The sequence below is a fragment of the Panthera pardus genome, unplaced genomic scaffold (genome assembly GCF_024362965.1).
Source record: "Panthera pardus isolate Hobbes unplaced genomic scaffold, ASM2436296v1 HiC_scaffold_15, whole genome shotgun sequence".
Classification (NCBI taxonomy): Eukaryota; Metazoa; Chordata; class Mammalia; order Carnivora; family Felidae; genus Panthera; species Panthera pardus.
Window position 1 is genome coordinate 55088245 of NW_026526710.1, and position 20763 is coordinate 55109007.

Consider the following 20763-nt stretch of genomic DNA (forward strand, 5'->3'; position numbering starts at 1 on the left):
CACCTGAACTGTGACAAAAGCTCTTATCTACAGTCCCCTATCTTTCTCTGCCTCATGACTGACCCCAGTGCTTCCCTTGGGTGGCCCCGGTGGCTGCTATCTCTCCCAGAGAACTCTGAGTAACAAAACTATAAAACTATTTCTGTCTCCCTCTATCCACGTGCATGTGGCTTCACTATATCTCACCAACGGTAATATGGTTAAAACAAGTTTCTTGTGCACTTTCACATTCACCACGAGGCCCATTTCCCTGTGCATCTGAGGTTGAGAAATGGGGTCAGTGATCTTTTTGTTGGGTTCCAGTGAAGTTTCTAAATGATTACTTCTTCTTCTAATAAAAATTCTTTCTCTTTTGAAGTTCTTGCTATTTGACCACCCTCCATCCCACCTTATTTAACCAAGACACTGAATCCAACTGTGCTCTTGGCTCTCATTTTCATTCCTAGTCATGCCATTATTCAGGGTGACTTCAACATGCATGTGCCTATGGATTCCACTCTGGCATTTTGCTTCATATTTTTTCTATTGGTCTTCACCTTTACTCATCTTGAACCCGTTGGTTCCATAGCCTCATGTGAATATGCTCCACTCCTAAAATCAGTTCTGAATGTCAAACATCCAAAATCAGTCTTCTTGGGCCAAAGTCAACAAGAGTTGCTTCCTTCTAGAAGTTCTAGAAGACAATCTGTTTTCTTGCCTTTGTCAGCTTCTAGAGGCCTCTCGATTCCTTGGCTGTGATCCCTTCTTCCATCTTCAAATCCAACAGCATACCATTGTCACATTCTGTCACCAACTCTGCTTCTGTCATCACGTTGACTTCTCTCTAACTTACCTTTAAAATGATTTAATTTGAGGGTTCCCGTTCTAGAGAAACTGGAGTAAATAGACCCCTTGCAGTCTCTCTTGATGAATACAACTATCCATCTTAGATAAACTTTATGGAACAACAACTTGAGGACTTGCAAAGTAAATGGTAACAGGTCAGTTGACGATGGAAACAGCAATTCAAAGTTCCACTGAGCTGGTCATGAGAACCTAATATCACTCCAACTGATCTCAGAGGCAGCCTGAAATCAAGAAGTGTACAAAGGTGTGGACAGAAAGAATTTCAAAATAAGCACCATTCACTCACTTTTGGCCCAAGGAATCAAAAAATGATTCTTAAATGTAAAGCAAGTGAGAAGAGAGGAGCTGGTGTGGAAGGGATATAATTTATTTACCATTATTTTATTGTTATTTTAATTTTTCTTAATAAGGGAGTGACAGCCAATCAGGCATCTAAAACTCAGAGGAAAGACAAATATTCTCTCTGATGAGAGGAACTATGGTCCCAGAGCATAGATTATCCACCCCCGCCCCCTTTTCTTTCTCCCTGTCAGTTTACCACTTGGACCTGGATGCAGATATAGACCCTGGAAATATGTGACAGAGCAATGAAATTAAGCCCCCAATTTCTGGCTGAAAAACAGGGAAAGAAATACTCAGGAAGTGAGAAAGTATCAGTGAGAAGGCAGTGAAAAGAAAGATGCAAAAAAATACCTTTATATTCTTGTATTTGTACATGAACTAATCTCTGAGTTGTTCATTCAGGAATTTGACTGTAAATAGCCTACCAGAGACATTGAGAACTGAGGTGGAGAGTAGATCTCTACTCATGTCTCAAGTTGGCTACCAGGTTGAGTACATGCAGGTCTGATGAGAATAACAATGCAGATAATTTTTAAAAACTGAACTGATATTGGAACCAAGCCCCCTACATCAGATCAGAACTTGTATCTTGAGTGTCACATGGGCAAATGCATGCTAAAACAAAACAAATCAAATGAAAACCACAACAACTTTCATCATAGGATTAAAATAAGACCCAGACTACTGTAATTGTCAAAATGTTTAGTAAGCAGTTATATTGCTTGACATACGAAGAATGAAGAAAATCTCAACTCACAAGAGAAAAGACAACTGACAGATAGAAACTCCAGTAATGACACAAGATGTGTAAGTTATTAAAAATAGACTTTAAAGCATCTATTATAACCCTGCTTCAGGAAGTAAAAACAGACATTCTAAAAACAGACAAAAAGACAGTCTCCACATAGATGATATAAAGAAGAACTAAATGGAAATTCTAGAACTGAAAAATGCTATAAAGAAAATTCCCTAGATGGACTCAATAAAAAATGGAGGTGACTGAGGAGTCAATAGAGTCAAAGATAGATCAATAAAAATTATCCAATCTAACAGAGAGAAAATTTAAAAGTGAACAAAGTCTTTGTGACCTGTTGGACAATACCAAAAGGTCTAATATTCATGTCTTAGAAGTTCTAGCACAAGGGGTGAAAACACAGACTTGAGAAATTATGTGCGAAAACTTCCCAAATTGATGAAAGATATAAACAGATTCAAAATACTCATCAGAATAATCTATATTTCAAAATAAGTCTCAACAAAATTAGAATATATTTTAAACTAAGTGAAAATAAAAATGCAACTTATCAAAATTTATGGGATGGAGCCACATAGTACACTTTAGGGGAAAATACATAGCATTAACTACTTTCATTAGAAAAGAAGAAATGTTTCAAATCAACAATTTAGGTTTCTACCTGAAGAAACCTAAAAAGAGAGAGAGAATTATAAAACTAAAGCAAAAGAATGGAAATCAATAAAATTGAAATAAAATAGACGAAAGTTCAGTTTTAAAAGATCAGTAAAATTAACAAATCTTTAGCCACACTAAACATTAAAAATAGAAAAGATAAATCATCACTATCAAGCATCAATGGGACATCACTGGAGAGTGCCCAGGCATTAAATGGTAATAAGAAAATAGTGCAATTAATTCTATGCAAATATATATGACAACTTAGATGAACTATACCAATTCTTTAAAAAAATAAATTATTAAAATTCCCCCAGAAGAAATAGATAACATAAATAGTTCTATTCTATTAAATAAATTGCATTTATTATTAAAAGCCTTTGGAAAAAAGAAATCTCTAGACCTAGGTAGTCTCACTGGTGAATTCTATGAAACATTTAAAGAGGAAATAACAATAAACCTACACAATTTCTCTTGATAAATAGAGGAGGGAACACTCCCCAAATCATTTTATGAGACTAGAATTACCCTAACACCAAGACCAGACACAAACAGTACAAAAACAAACAAAAAACTCTATAGATAAATTGATCTCATGAATATACACATACAAATCTTTAACAAAATGCTAATAAATCAAACCTAGCAATATATGAAAAGAATAACACACCATGACCAAGTGGATTTTTCTGGGAATGCAAGGCTAGTTCAAATCTTGGAAACCAATCAATGTAATCTACTGTATTACAGACTAAAGAAGAAAAAACACATGGTCATATCAACTGATACTCAAGTATTTGACAAAATTTAATTCACATATATTATAAAACACTTAGCAAATTAAAACTTGAAGGGAAATTCCTCCACATGGTAGAGATCATCTATAGGAAAACTACAGTTGACCATACTTCAAATGATAAAAAAACTGAATTATTTCTCCTAAAGATCAGGAATAAGGCAAAGATATCCCTCTTACCGCTTTTATACATCATATTGAATTTCCTAGTCAATGCAACAAGTCAAGTAAAATGAATCTATAAGATATGCAGATTGGAAAGAAAGAAATAAAACACTCTATTCACAAATTCTATTGTCTATATAGAAAATTTCATGAGCGATCTAAAAATCCAACTGGAAGCCCAGATCAAGAAAAAGTCCCATTTACAATAGCTTTGAAGGGATAAAATGTTTAGGTATCAATCTAAAAAACAGGTGTAGGATCTATATATTAAAAATTATAAACATTGACTAAAGACATTGAAGAAGACATAAGTAAATGAAGACACTTATCATGGTAATGGATTGAAAGACTTGATATAGTTATGTTAACTCTCTCCAAATTTAATCCATGTATCTAATGCAATTCTGCATAAAGTCCCAGAAAAAAAAAATTTATTGTACAAACTGATTCTAAAATGTATATGGAAAGGCAAAATACCTGGAACAGTCAAAACACTTTTGAAAAAAAAAAAAAAAAGAAAGAAAAGAAAAGGAACAAAGATGGAATACTCACACATTTTGATTTTTGCAATTACTATAAAAATTACAGTAATCATGATAGTGTGATACTGGTAAAGGTATAGTCAACACAAATCAATGGAACAGAATAGAGTCCAAGAACAGACCCCTGTCTGTCAAAATATGGCAAATTGATTTTTTTTTGATGTCTATTTATTTATTTTGGGAGAGAGAAAGAGAGAGTGTGTGTGTATGTGCATGTGCGAGGGAGGGGAAAAGAGAGAGTGAGAGAATCCCAAGCAGGCTCCATGGTGTCAACAGAGAGCCCAATGTGGGGTTCCATGTCACAAACTGTGAGATTATACCTGAGCCAAGATCAAGAGTCAGAGGCTTAACCCACTGAGCCACTCATGTGTCTCGCCAATCGATTTTTGACAAAGATGAAAGCAATTAAATTGGCAAAAGACTGTCTTCTCAAAAATAGAATTGGGTTAATTGGACCTACCATATGCAACTAAATAGACAAGTCTATACAAAAACTATAAATTGTACCTTATCAAAATAAAAAAAAAAAAATCCCCTGTGAAAGACACTGTTAAAAGAATGAAAAGGCAATATGCAGACAGGGAGAAAACATTTGCAAGTACATATCTGACAAACAACACGTGTCCAGAATATATTAAAACTATTCACATATACTTAAACTTTGTGTAGTAATATACTAGAGGGAAATACATAAAATTAACAACAACAATGACAAAATGGTCAAATCTCAATAGTAATGAAACAAACAACCCAGTTAAAAATAGGCAAAAGATTTGAAAAGACATTTGCAAAGAGGACATACAGCAGGCAAACACATGAAAAGATGTGCAATATTATTTGTCATTAGGGAAATGCAAATTAAAACCATAGTAAGGTACTGTTATACATCTATCAGGACAGTTATAGACAAAAACAAAAACCACAATTATACTACTGCTGGCTAGGATGTGAAACAACTAGAAATCTTGTATATTCCTGATGGGAGGCAAATGTCACAACCATTCTGGAAAACAGTCTGGCAATTTCTCAGAAAGTTAAACATATATGCCCCTGTGATTTCAATTCTAGGTGTTTACCCTAGGTAAAAACTTGCACTCATATAAAAACCTATCTATGAATGTGTATAAGCAGTCCTATTCATAACTGACCCAAAGTGGAAACATGCCAAATATTCTTCCAGCAAATAATTGGATTAACAAACTGGTGAATGTATATGGTGGAATACTACTAATGCTAGCTTAGTGCTAATAAAAAGAAACAAACTACTGATACATGTGGCTGCATTATTGCCTCTCAAAAGAGTGATGCTGAGTAGAAAACCCAGTCTCTCAAGGTTGTGTACTGTATAATTGCATTTATGTGACACTCTCTGGAAAAGGCAGAACTAGAACAATGAAGAACAGATGAGTGGTTACCATGCGTTAAGGACAGCACATGGGGGTTTTTTGAGGATGCTGAAGTGGTTCTCTGTCCTGACTGTAGTGGTGATTACCTGAATCTGCCTATGTGTGAAACTTCAGGGTTGTACTCCATAAAAAAGCCAAAGTTATGACTTATATATACATAGATAGAATGGAATATTAGTCCGCCATAAAAAAGAAAGAGATTTTGCCATTGGTGACAACATAATTGGACCAACAGGACATTATGCTAAGTGAAATAGGTCAGACAGACAAACAAATACCATGTGATTTCACTTGCATGTGGAATCAAAAAAACAAAACAAACGAACAAAGAAACAAACCAAAAAATAGACTCTTAAATTGAAACTTGTAGTTGCCAGAAGGGAAATATGTCAATAATATTGTAATGACATTGTATAGTGACAGGTGGTGACTATACTTATTGTGGTGAGTACTGAGTAATAATAGAATTATTGAATCAGTATGTTGTACATCTGCAATGAATGTAAATTATGTTAATTATACTTCCCAGAAAAGCCAATTTAGTGTATATTAATTTAAGTAAAATTTTTGAGGAGGACCTGGGTGGCTCAGTTGGTTAAGCATCCAACTTCGGCTCAGGTCATGATCTCATGGTTCCTGAGTTTGAACCCTGTGTCGGGCTCTTTGCTGACAACTTGGAGCCTGGAGCCTGCTTCAGATTCTGCGTCTCCCTCTCCCTCTTTCTCTCCCCAATTTGTGCTCTTTCTCTCTCAAAAATAAATAAACATTAAAAAAATTTTTTTAAAGTAAAATTTTTGAGAGTATTTGAGTCTACAGAGGAGAAAAAACATCATTTCATTTGCTCCCAATGTTTCACTCATATTCCGGGCATATCTGAAATACTTTCAATCTTATTTTGTTCATGTTCCCATATTGTGTGGAGAGTAGGACCGTGGACAATGGTCGTTTTAGTATCGAGGCTCTTTAGCCTCTAGGTCCACACTTGTACATCATGACATGAACAGAACTTCCATGTTGCACACCTCCAAGAGTTCACATTGAAGTCACAGCAATGTCACCCCTTGGAGTGCCACTGACTATGATTGCCTTGCCATAACAAAATAATATCTCTTACCTTTACCCTTCACACACAAACTGCTTGTATTAATTCAAGTTTCATTAGTAGTGGAACTTCATTTATTTAAGACTCTAATGTTTATTTGAAATGCCAATTTTGGAAGAGGTCATACTCATTCTAATTTACTGTATTGACATGCACATCAAATAATGTCTGTCCCTTTAGAGGTTTTTTTTTTTCATTTTATTTTTTAACATGAGAGATAACACACACTCTATATATGGGGAGAGTCAAGTGGGCTATTTTGACAACAGTGTCTTATAGAAGTTAGAAACTCATAGAAGCTTAGAAGTCTAAGGTATCCATCATTTTCTTGTCTGCAAAATGGTGATAACTACCTACCTTATAGGGATGTTGAGGGTTAAATTATTAGGAAAAAGTGCCTTGTATGCTATAAGCTTTCAATGAATAGAAACTATTTTAGGGACACCTGGATGGCTCAGTTGGTTAAGCATCAAACTTCAGCTCAGTTCGAGCCCTGCATTAGGCTCTGTGCTAACAGCTCAAAGCCTGGAGCCTGCTTCAGATTCTGGGTCTCCCTCTCTCTCTGCACCTCCTGTGCTCACACTCTATCACTCTCTCTCAAAAATAAATGCACATTAAAAAAAAATTAAAAAAAAAAAGAAACTATTTTCGTGGGAAGTTAGAGGCACAGAGACACCAAAGGAATTCACAGGTTTTACTATTTTATTTTGCCTAGGGTTGGAGTAGTAAGTCTAAAGTCATCCAATTGTAAAGAGAATTCTATATTCCATGGCCTCAGGTAATGATTATCAGACTTGCTCCCTGGTCTCTTTAGTGGGCTTGCGGCTATTTGCAAAGCTAGGTAAGCATTATTCGATCCTAAAAAAAATTTAAAAAAACAAACAAAAAAGTGTCTCTTCCTGATTTGTAATCTTCAAGTTGTGAAATCCTATGCAATCTAACTCTGAAAGTGATTCCCATGGTGTGATGTACACCAGCACAATTAACTGATTACTGCTGTTCAGAAAATGTAGACTTTGGCACAGTAACAGCCACCTCCTCCCAGCAAGATACAGTCTTGTTTATCATTATTGGTTTCGACTCTTCTGAGAGTCTTTGATGCACATGACAAGGCTCATATCCAAGCCAATTTGAATTAATTTCTTCCATAAGATTCCATGAAACACTGGCAAACGCTTTCCAAAAATCAGAATCCCTTCTAGTTTTCTCTATTTCTTCACTTCTCCTCCCATTGACATGAAGAATTAAGGATCCATACTGACCAGAAAACAGCTCCTTTTATACAGTTATGGGCGGTTTACCTACTGAAACATTAGTGGGTAGAATAACAGAGTCATAGTTTTAAAGCTGGAAGTGATGAAGCAAATTGTTTTATTCATGAATTGGAAATAACAACCATTTCTTAAATTTATTTTCTAGCAAAGATCACATGTAATTTCTTCCATCTTTTAGCCAATAGACCTTGCTTAACCCACCTTATCTCCTTCTTCTCCCAAATACAAGCTTTCAGTAATAGTACCTAAATCTCTAGGCCATTCAGTGTTTCTCATGCAATTACTTCCTAACATTTGAAAAAAAAAGTAAAACCATTTTTACTCACTGAAATTTAGAGTAGCTTGTCTTCTGTCAACATCACCCATTTGGACCACTTTTTCATGAGTATAGTTCACTCTTCAGTGAGATCAGATCTTCAAAGGAAGGCAGCCTGATGGTGTAAAATGACACTTTTATTGAAAGAATATTAATTTTGTGATTAATGAGGCTTTTCCCCATTCTAAGAGTGTAAATGTAGACAAGCTGTGTAACATCTTAGAGCCTCTTTTACCCACTTATGAAATGAAAAGAAACTAGATTGTTATGGTGCCTGATAGCAGTAGATGTACATAGTTATGTTTGTTTCTTCTTGCTATCTTCATATCTTCTCAAAAAGAAATTTTATAGAGGTGGCTCAAATCTACCTTAATACTGGCAGACGTTGTGTTGAACATTATGTGTTGAATGCTTTTAGACCAGGGATGCCTCCCTAATTTTCCCGTGTCCCTATCACTCCACACTGTGTACACATGATCACCATATACTTCCGTCACTTGCCTACTCTTTGCAAGCATTTGCATTTGGCAGAATCTTTAGATCAAGTGTTTCATATCTCAATACAGAATCCAATACCTAAGTGAATAATTGGTAAAGAAGACCACTTTCTCCAATGATGCGTGTTTCTGTTGGTGTGTAGAGCCACATTCTTTAACCACCAAAGCAATAGGTATTCCAGGACAGTCACTGATTTCATTTGTCACTTTATTGTCAGAGTCAGAGGAGTGAGTTAAAGCTGGAGCTGTCGTTGTCATTTTTTGAGAACATTCCTTTTCCAAGCCCTCTTTATTGTTTGCTGTTTCACTGGATAGAAAAGCATTTCTCAAGACAAAATGTGGTCTTTGCCTTTCCTCATGACCTTCCTTTCCCTGATAGATCAGAATACCTTTTCTACAAATGGAGATCTCCAAAAGTTACATCCAGGACCAGACTATGCACACTATGCAAGGTATAAAATCACCTTCTTTTATACATAACACCTATGCTCAGTTAGAGGAGAGAATGGATCACAGACCAGAGTCTGCTGTGTGTTGATAGAGCTTCCAGGAATGGAAAGCTCCTCTCAACTCTCAGGAATTTCTGATAATATGGACACGTGCTTATCAAGGCCACTGCTATTTCACAAGGTATCTAGTATGAATTTGAAAGTGACATTCCTTCTCGATGGATGCAGCATGGCTTGGCAAGCTAAGATCTGGCTAGATTTTAGCTCACATTCATCCTCTTGGTCTGTGGCCAGTTTACAATTAACAACCTACAGCGATATACATGGAGGCTCTAGGGATGAAATTACATTTTTTCACTTTTATATCTTCTTTATGCCTTTTTATATTTTTGCTTTCCCTTTTTTCTTATTCAGGGAGTTGGCTGTCCCTGTGTGCAAGGAAGAAAACGAAAATACCTGCTAAACTAATAATGGCAGTTGTATTCTCATATCAGCAGCCTCAATCATAAGGCTTGAGAAAGGACCTCCTTGTCTGAAGGAGTCATAAGTCAAAGGATAGAGTGGAGCAAGGCAGGGGACAGAGGTCTGAGCAAGGGTATGGTTGGGTTCCAGTGAGAAGGGCTCTGAACTTCCTGGGCAGATTCCTAGGAAGACAAAGAAATGTCAAAGAAATAATAGCTGTGACTGGAGCAGAAAGGCCATTTGTAGCCTCTCAAATGCCCCATATCCTTGTTGGGACAGTAACAGCAGAGATTCCTAAACACCTAAATAAGACCTTATAAACTACAGAGACTGGCCACACTAGCTAGTATAAGGAACATCTCAGTGGTGACCTCTGTGGGTTCATGTCTAAAAACCAGACTCCCATTCAACCAAAAAATATTCTTGGTTATTTTTGGACCTGCTGAAACCTAGTTAAAAACTCTAGGAAGCGAGGGTCCTGGGAGGATCCGAACATTCTGCAACTAAAGTTTCTACTAGTCCATCAAGCTGGTTTCTAAAATACAATGAAATGTGATTTGTTTGAAAACAAAGTGATATTCCTTTGTCTTGGGATGACAACTGGCAGCATCTAGACAATCCGGACTGGAAGATGATTACCAATGAGAGCCTGCCATACTCCCCACACATACCATAGCAGGACCCTCTCTCAGAGTGTCGGCAACCTAGTTCCCAGACAGAATAAACTCCAAAAACAAGTAATTCTTTCCTGCATTTTCCTCTCCTTCGTAGTGATATGGTCTTGGAACTATAAATCAAAAGGAGGACTCACACAATATAGGCAGTGTGTCCTAGGCCAGCCTGTGCGAGAGTTGTAGTTGGGATAGAGGATATTTCAGATGCCATTGCATACCACAACCTTTCTTTTCTTTCTTATTGTGGTAAGAATACTTAACATGAAATCTACCTTCAACAAATTTTTAAGTGTCCAAAACAATATTGTTAACTATAGGCATGATGTTGTACAGCAGATCTCTAGAATTTATTCGCGTTGCATAATTTAGATTTTATGCAACTTCCCACTTTTTTTCTGCCCTCAGTCTGTGGATACAGCCATCCTCTCTTCTGTTTAGAGGAAAAGTCTGGCTCTAGCTGAAAAGACAAGCCCCGTTTCAGTTGTCTTTGGTCTTGTCCTCTGCCACCATGTCCTGGCACAGGAACATTTTTCTGAAAGAAAAGGTCTAAAATGTCTTCACATGACTGCCTGCCACAATGTTGGCTTTGCAGAATTTGGAATTCTGAAAGAGCAAACCACAAGATATGTACATATCCAAACTTCCCTTGCAGGCTGAGAAAAGATTTTGTTGCCGCTCAAAGTGACAGTCATTTCAAGAAACTCCAGCAACCTAGTCATGAAAGGCCATGGGCCTGGTGGCCAGAGAGAATCTGTTAAGTGGTATATTCGCTGCATAAAGCTGGAGGTGGCCTCTAGATGACAATCATAAATACTAGGCTAGAGGCTTACCTGGAAAATACATGAAAACAAAGTGAAAACCTTTACCTCTTTTTTAACTTCGCCCTTTTGTTCCTCTGCACCCTTCAGCAGCGTGGGAGGGGAATAGCAAAGTGGGGGAAATATGTAGAATTTCACTATCTCCGTCTGTACGTTACCAAGCTAGTTTTGAGGGATTGCATCTACTCGCAGCAGGAAAACATATTGTCTGGACCAAAGTAATTTAATTACATCCAAATTCTAGTGAGGGCCCAGTCTGATGAGGTTTTTCAGCCTCTGTCAAGAGGAAGTGACAGCTGGGGGAAGTGACCAGGTACTCAGCGGAATCACCACATTTCCATAAGAATGGATGTGGCTTAGTGATTTACAGAGCCCCAGAACCTTGCCTTGAAGATTCCAGGAACAAATATGCAACAAAAACCGTGTAAACAGATAGAGAAAGGAGTAATCCCTCCTCCTCAAACTCCTGCCTGGTGTGGGGAGAGTCTGTTGGTGTGCAGGTGACGTGAAAGGGACAGTTTGCGTGCTGAGCTCTTCTTGCCCTACACCGAGAGGCAGGCAAGTCCAAGTTGCTGAGGGCAAGAGCACATTTTACGAAGGCTGTGAAACCTATCATCGTTCATAATGTCCTACCATGGAAAATTGGAAAAGCAGAATAAATGCAGACTTTCCTAGCTAGAGAAATGTCTACTGTTCCCGAGAAGCAGCTGGACAGCTCAGGGTATTCTGTTCCAAAGAAATACAAAAGATCATAGAAAAACTCAGACCCCTTAGAAGATATCCTATAGTTCTCTGTATTTTCAGGCAAATGGAATAAATTGGCTTCGATTAATTTAGCTCTCTCTTCTCTCTCTTTCTCCCTCTCTCTGTCTTCCTCTCTGGGTATCCTAGTTCTTTTTCAAGTCCTATCCTATGATTTGTTGAAAAAAGTGAAGTTTATGTTCTTCGGTAGCCTTGAGTGTGGCACCACTGTCATTTGTTGTCATGAAAGTACATGAATTTGAATAAGCCATTTTAGAGTTGTAATGCCAAACCTAATATATACTTTTTCCCACTTGACTCAAAGTCCACTGCTATTTCCAGTACACTATGTAGCAAACATGTGTTTCCCTTATGTCTAAAAGTTGCAAATTCCACAAAGTTCTGTGTTAGAGGAAATGTGTGGAAAAGATAAGGTCCTTCTGAGATCAAATCCTTGTGTTGTGCTCCCTTATAAACAGATTTTGTTTGTTAAAGCAGCGATTCCAGGCAAATACTACCAGAAGCCTGTCTGTCTGGAGGATGCGGAGTCAGATATGGATCCCATCAACTGAAAAATATTTAGTAAAAACTTACATATTCTTGGGAGTCTGCTGAAGTATTTTTTCATCTGTGCAAACTTCTGACTTGACTCCATGGGAGTCACATGTGAATTTGGAGGAAAAATTTAAAGACTAAGGACAGGAGACAGTGGGAGGTGGAATTATCACAGGATGTAACACCTTCCTGAGGAGAGAGACAAGGAAAGAATATCTTACAGAGGAGGATAGTTATCCTTCCCAGAAAGAGAAAGACATCTGTCTTTGTGTTTAGATCATAAATAATTTCCTGCCAGTTACTTATTTACTCCTTAGTTTCTTGACAATTTTGATGAGGACAGTCACTCAATGTCTGTTTTGTTTTTGTTTTTAGTTTTGGACTTCAGATGATAAATAATTACATATTTTTCCAATCATCTTTGTTTTCCTCAAAAGTATATATTTTCTATTAAAAATATACCTTCTTTTATTCCCAAATATTGTGCCATTTGTAATAGCATACTTAATTAAAAAGAAAAATGTGATAGCCTTTGGTAACAAATAACTGAAGCCTTGCAGTTCCTAAATATGTAGGGGAAAGAGCCTGCATGGGCTTAGCATCTGGCTCCTGGATTGTATAATCCCCAGCAGCACTGGTTACTCTGGTCACAGGGGGAATGGATTCCCCCCCTCCCCTGGAATTGTGCAATGTGGTGGCCCTGGTCATTCTTAAGTAAGGGTCAGCAAATTATTGTAGGTACCATGACCATGGCTTTAAGACTTGCTCAAGTAGGGGCACCTGGGTAGCTCAGTTGGTTAAGTGTCCAACTCTTGATTTCAGCTCAGGTGATGATCTCATGGTTGGTGAGCTCAAACTCCCACATAGGGCTCTGTGCTGACAGTGTGGAGCCTGCTTGGGATTCTCTCTTGTCTCTCTCTCTGTCCCTCCCCCTGCTTGTGTGCACTCACTCTCTCTCCTTCTCTCTCTCAAAAAAAGTAAATAAATAATTACTTTTAAAATTATAAAAGGAGTTGCTTAAATAGCACAAGGTCAGTAGGGGTGGAGAACTAGCCCACTACGAGCTTTCGCTCCTTACACATTAATTTCTGCTTTAGGGCCAGTGTCTTGAATTGCCTGGAAGAAGTAAAGGAACCTATCTATCTTCTAAGTTGTGCCTCTGGGTTTCCTGGGCCTCTTAGGTAGAAACTCTCAGAGAGAAGAGAAAACCTTACTTAGCAGAAGAGACTTGGAAGTGGCTCAATGTTAGCTTTCCCAAGCCACATTCAGTTTTCCAGGGATGGTGTATGCCCAGACCTCTCTCTCTTGGAGGATGGATACATGAACATTCACCATGGGGGTTCTACATGTCTGCCATGTTCGGATTTAGAGAAAGAAGGCACTGCTTATAGATGTTTCAAATTATTTAAATCAAAGTTATTAATCTCTGGCCCCATCAGATCTAGGAGCCTTATTTGAATGCTACATTCTCTCATTGCTCAGATATTTGGGTTTCAAGGGAACACTGAGAACATGGAAGGCACTGACTGGATGCCTCCAGTCCAGTTAGTTAAGCTTTTCCAGAACCAGTCACCACAACAGAACATGCGTGTAGGCCCTTTCGTTCAGTGTCATAAATGTATGGCTTAAGGAAGAGAAATACTTTTTTGACCTTATCTCACAGCGTTCAAGATGTCAAAGTCAGGGAGGAGCTTATCACACACACTCGGTAATGACAGAGAAACAAGTTTATGCATAACTTACTTAGCATCTTGTGTGAAAAACAAAAACAAACATAAATATAGCTCACTAATTGGGATTTTTTTTAAAAAAATGGAAGAATTTAGTGTGGTAGAATAAAGATCGGGTACTTTTAAATTTCCTCTATTTTCTTGTATTTTTGTAATCTTTTAGAATTCTTTTTAAGGAAAAGAAATAATAATGTGAAAGAAACAAGGAGTAATCAAGATCTCTTGGATATGAAGCAGCTTTGAAAAGGCAACTCTTTATTGGGGAATAAATGATTACAATCATGGTGTTATTTTTCATGCTATAGCTACATAATTTTTAAATGTGACTTGCAAGGTGTGGGCCCAAGAGATTAGTTGCTCCCAAATAGCCTTTGGAGATAATTACTGTGATTATTTCACTTCCCATAGTTTTTTGCAGGACAGTTAGCCTTTGCATCCTCGGGATAATCTGGAGAATCAAAGGGTAACTGCCTATGCTTTTCTATAGGATTATAAGACATTCAAAAAATTAAATTCTGTGTGTCACTGAGGATGACATTTTTCAATTTTAAAATTTGCTGTGGAAAGTCTTACTCTGATGTGTGAGTTTCTTTCCGTGTTTCAGTTTGGAGGGTCTTATAAACATCCTTGATTTTCTTTTCTACTCTTTCCTTTCTCCCCACCCCCTCCCTACTTCCCTCTCTTTCTTTCCTTCCTTCCTACTTTCTTTTTGTATTATTTGGCCAATAGAAGACTTCGTAGGACCTCTGTGAATAACTCTGAATCTGATTTTATATAAATCAGAATAAAGATGTAAAAAGGTAGCTCAGTGGGGTCCTATCCCGCAATGAAGCCTAGAGATGATTTTCCTTCTAATGCCTAACCACCACACCTCACTTTGCCTCCTTAACCTTCTTATCTTTCTTTTGTCTTTTCTTCATTCATCAAAATTCAAATCCAAACTAGACATAAATCTAGTCAGTGGCAGTTTGATTGAGTGTTTCAAATGATATTTTTTATTACTAAATATACTGTTATGAGCCAGGGCTTTTCCTTATTGTATACATAATTATAAGCATAGACTAAATCAAGATATAGACCAAATTCTCTAGTGCTGGCCTGCCAGTGTCCCTCCAATAGGTAGGGAAATGGCACCTAGGGAGAGCAGAGAGGGTCCGAACCTCAGATCAGCATGGCCCCATGCAGGTGGCATTGTGGAGGTGATTTGAGGCACCTGGGAGGATACTATCACTTTCAAATCTCCTCTTTCAATATTTTTGTATGATTAGAAACACGCTCAGGGCACCTGGGTGGCTCAGTCAGTTAAGTGTCCAACTTCGGTTCAGGTCATGGTCTCACGGCTTTTGAGTTCGAGCCCCACATCGGGCTTTGTGCTGACAGCTCAGAGCCTGGACGCTGCTTTGGATTCTGTGCCTCGCTCTCTCTCTCCCCCTCACTCTCTCTCTTTCTCTCCCTCAAAAATAAATAAGCATTACAATTTTTTTAAAGAAAAAATTATCTTAGAATCTGTGCCCTTTTGGTTATAGATGTGCCCAGAAATGAACACCAGTTTAGCTGTATGTAGTTCACATTCAAATACGAACTACTCTTCTAACGTTCTTGCCTGACACCAGATTTTGAATGGCTGGGAAGGAAATACGAATACACATGGTTTCAAAGTGTGAACAGGATTGGGTAAAAGGGTGGATTACTATAAGCAGAAAGAACTTACCTTGTATGTGCATTTATGACAATTATGATGGCACATAATCAGAAAAAATGAGTGAAACTTGTATTCAACTCTCTTGTACTTCTTTTAGCACTTTCCTTCTACCATGAAATTCCAGACAAACAAGGCCCCAGGCACTCACACAGCACCCTTGGTGTCCAATCTCTCCCACACCAACCTGGTCTCCCCAACCATCAGAGGCCTACATAATACAGCTCCTGTCAACTCCCATCCACTACCATGCTTAGCCAGCTGATAGGCTCCATGGACCTACGAACAAAATTCTCACTAAATAGAAAACAACACAAAAATTTCTTGCCAAAGGTATTTCCATTTGCCTTAACACATGAGATGACCTCTCCAGTGAGAGGAAAGAATTATGCTATCTTTGGGCAGGTGGGGCCTCTTTCTCATCCCTCAGATCATCCCCAGTCCTTCAGCTGAGCTCAAAGTCCCCTGGTGCTGATACTCCCTGAACAGAAAAACAGGCTGACACATGAGGTCACTGGAGGTGGTAGCTAAAGTGTAAGGAAGCATGTTCATTTTCTCATATTCATCAGTGATTTACTCAGCTCAGGCCTGGTCCAGATAAATATCTTAAACTTTGCCTGTCAAAAGTTTGATCTAGTTTTTTAAAAACAGTCTCCCAGTTTTTGGGGCACCTGGGTGGCTCAGTTGGTTGAGTGTCCGACTTTGGCTCAGGTCATGATCTCATGGTTGTGAGTTCAAGCCCCACAAGGGGCTCAATGCTGTCAGCGTGGAGCCGGCTTTGGATCCTCTGACCGCACCCCCAACCCCATCCCTCCCTGCTTGGTCTCTCTCTCAAATAAATAAATAAATAAATATTAAAAAAAAAAAAAGTCTCCCAGTGTTTAAGTTTGTAAATATTCTATTAAAAAAAAACAACTGCTATGAGTTTGGGATCCTCTTGGATGTGTGTTTTTGTTTGTTTCTTTTCTTTTCTTTTCATTAACAATAGCCTTGAGCATATCAACCAAATCTTTAGTCAGCAAATTCCATAAGGGGCTTTAAAAACTCTATTTTTCCAACTGCAGCTTCCTTTAAAGCTAAAAGTGCTTCTGTTTATTATCATTCCAGGTTCTTCTCATATTGTCTCATCTGGGTCCAAATGCAGTGTGCATTGTCATGGAAGGTTCTGTGTTTCAGTGAAGATGAGAACCATGGTTGATAAGATGGGACTCTACAGCAACCAGATTTGGGCCCTGGTTCATTGCAAGGAGTCAGTCTCTTACAGATGATTCCTGCCATTTGCATGTGCTTCTACTGTTATCTTCTCTCTCTTGAACCCAAGGCTCATCTAAAGAGATGATCTGATAGGATGGCTTCGTTCTTGTCCAATATGGAAAGGCTACTTGACGAGTCACTGTTCTTTTCATGGTGGCCAATATATAAGTGTCCTGGGCTAGAGCCTTGATGTTGGTTGTAGCCAGAGCACTTGGGTCATTTCACAAAAGGCATAGAAACTTGATAGGGGGTGACATCTCTAGACCTTTTCCTTAAAGTGGTTCTACAGGAGTGACAATCTAAGATTCTCACTAGCATATTCCCTTTCCTAACTTATTATGGTGTTCATTTAAATTGTTGGAGCTACTTGCTTTATCTTCTAGTCAGTAATCTCTTTGGGTAATATTCCGATATATCCAGTGCCTAGTACAGTATCTTTCTGACAGAACAGGCTTGATAAACACTGAGGGAACTAAATTTAATAAATTGAGAAAGCCACTCATTTGGGTTTCTAATACAAAATGGCCTTGGCTATTCTGTTTTAAAATATTTAGCAGTTCAGTTAAAAACGCCCCTGTGAATCTTTTATGACATCATTTATCTTTCTATTTCTTTTCAGCTTTAAATTGTCCTGCCAGATTTATTTGCTGTGGTATTAGGTTTCTGTGTCTGCCCAGTTCTAGTCCGGCTCTTCTAATGCAATTCAGCCTTTTTACTGCAAGACTCAGACTCGAATATTAAATCAACATTTGCCATTAAGACTCCACATTTGTCTATGGGATGATGATTGGATTCATCTTTTGGACAGGAATCTATATAAATACATATTCTCTAATAATTTCCAAAGATAATCCACCCCACTTCATGATTCTTAAAAATGTGGACTCCAAGACCGTGCAAGTTGCTTTCCTCTGGGCAACCTGAACATCTACTGTCATTTCATTACCTCCACCTTGTGATTTTCTGATATTTGCTGTCAAAAAAAAAAAAAAAGTTTCAGAGCAATTCTGCATGGCTTGCCAATCTTTATTAAAAGCAGAATCTGATCAACAATGTTCCAATTATGAAGGTAAAAGAGGAAAAGATAATCACACTTTGAATTAAGTCACATCTGGACAGGCCTGTAGTTGAGGGCACTAATAATATGTTGCATATGTATTTGTGCAGAGCATGCCAAAAGTGAATTCCACATCATTAACAAAGTTCTCTATCAATCGCTCACAATCTGGCAGCTGTAACCAGCAAGGTACAGAATCAAGTCTTCCTTGCTCCTGAATATGGATCATCATGGCCCATGCAAGTCCCTTCTCTACCTATGGGGTCTGCCAGCCTCACAGCTGCTGGGAGAGCAGAATGGAGGTTTGCATTAAGGCTCTTCAAGTCATTTCTCTCCCAGACGGGGATCTTGCATTTTAAACACTACTACACACAGAGCTTGAAACTCCTTTCCAGAATCAGTTCTCCTGGCTCACTACAGAAAACAGAGAGAAGTATATCACCCCTGAAAACAACCACAGACAGTCTTCAGGAAGTAATGGGCTGAAAGAGGCATGAGTGGTTGCCACCAACTATCTCTGCTCGTGGTGAGGGGGAAAGTCTGGGATTCTCAGCTAGTAACCAAGCGGGGGAGAGGGAATAGAAATGTAACATGGGGAGTGCCTGAGTGGCTCAGTCAGTTGAGGGCCCTATTCTTGATTTTGGCTCAGGTCTTGATCCCAGAGTTGTGGGGTCCAGCCCGTGTGTTGCACTTCACGGTGAGCATGGAGCCTGCTTGAGATTCTCTCTCTCTCTTTCTCTTTCTTTCTCTCTCTCTCTCTCCCTCCCCCTCCCTCCCTTTGCCCCTCCCCCCTAAAAAGAATAAAAGTAGGGGCGCCTGGGTGGCGCAGTCGGTTAAGCGTCCGACTTCAGCCAGGTCACGATCTCGTGGTCCGTGAGTTCGAGCCCCGCGTCAGGCTCTGGGCTGATGGCTCGGAGCCTGGAGCCTGTTTCCGATTCTGTGTCTCCCTCTCTCTCTGCCCCTCCCCCGTTCATGGTCTGTCTCTCTCTGTCCCAAAAATAAATTTAAAACGTTGAAAAAAAAAATTAAAAAAAAAAAAAAGAATAAAAGTAAAATTAAAAAATATAAAAGAAAGAAGTGTAACATGAACCAGTTTGGTGAAAGGCTTTTTCATTTTTTAAAGTACTCTCAAAATTCTTCCTACCATTTTTTAAAATCATGCACTTCTTCGTATCATGCTGATTTTCATCCTTGCAACAAACAATTAATAAGAGGCTGTGTATGGGTTAAAATCCTGGGCACTGGAGCTACCCACACTCTCTCACTAAATTCCAGCTTGGTTGTCTATCAGCTCTGGGACCTGGGACAGGTTCTTTAACCTCCCAAGCTTCATTTTTCTTATCAGTAAAATGGGAAAACAATAGTATCAGCCACCTAGAGCCTCCACCGTGAACACTATTGGAATTCAGGAAAGCTACGGTTACTCTCATCTGGTCTCAGTGATGATTGAAGTTGGAATCTCATTTCCCCATGATCTCATAGCTAAGTGGCAGCGAAGAAATAGGCATTGACGTCTGTAGACAAAACGTCGTCCCATATTTTTCTGAAGTATTCGATGGTAAGCACTTGCCATGGAGGATGCAAAAAATCCTTTAACAGATCCTTTTGGAGGACTGAGAGGAGTTGAAGTTTATTAGCAAATGTACCATTCCATCTTTGTTATATTACTAGCCTAAAGCCCATTTCTGATAATCAACACCATTATCAAAGACTTATTGAGTATCAGCTATGTGCAAAGCTTTGATAAAGACTCTGAAAGGAGAATTGAAGTTTTACAACATGGTTTCTGTCCACCTGTCAACAGTTCCGTGTATGAACAGATGTCCCTGACAACACGTGCTAGATTGAAAGCACAGGGGTCCACCAGGGAGGGGACAGCCTATATGGAGGGGATAGCCTGTGTCTTTTCCTGCATGAAGTGGAACCGGAAATGCTAGACTTAATCTAATAGAGGACTGGACACCGTAAGGCCTGAACAATGCTGAAGAAGACTGACTTTGATCCATTATGGAGATGAGAATCCATAGGGCTTCCTAGGGGCCAGAAACTTACTGAGAAAAAAAAATATTCAAAGTAATTTACTCCTTTCTGTATACAATATATATCTGTCATATGGTCAAAAGTGGCAACTATTGCTCAGGTGTCATGGGATACACAAGCTATGTAAGACTCAGTTCCCTCTACGTGGCAAACCTGTTGTCTAATTAGAGACCTATATAACTTATGGATTTAAAGACTCCAAGTATAATACAGAAAAACGCACCTAACAAACATCATTTCAAAAAAAAAAAAAAAAAAAGTACGATGTTAGCTAAGAAATAATAGAAACACACACATCCCAAATCAATAGAAATTGTCCCCTATCTTGGACCTGTTTTCTGAGACAAGAGGAGAACATGGGAATAAAGGAAATCTTTTTCAGGATGCAAGAGGTTCCTTAAGTGAAAACAAAACAACACAAAAAGCCAGACAAACTTAAGGATTCTCTCTGCTTCTCAATAGCCTCTTCTCTACCCCATTTTCTGTGGTGACAGGTCACTCCTTGTCACTTCAAGCTCAGCCTTCCACCATTAATTACCCCTTTAGGTTTTTATTTACTTTTCATCTTAAACAGAAAGGAGTCGGGA

The 20763-nt window shown here is 38.5% G+C and overlaps 1 long non-coding RNA gene across 2 annotated transcripts in view; it reads right to left on the reverse strand.

The window, feature by feature from the left end:
- The window catches only part of LOC128777085 (uncharacterized), a 118460-nt gene extending 110157 nt beyond the window's left edge, over window positions 1–8303 (reverse strand). For both annotated transcript variants that reach the window (XR_008422265.1, XR_008422264.1), the window contains exon 1: window positions 8211–8303. This is a non-coding gene — a long non-coding RNA (uncharacterized LOC128777085). The remainder of the gene's footprint in view (window positions 1–8210) is intronic.
- Window positions 8304–20763: the final 12460 nt, after the last annotated feature.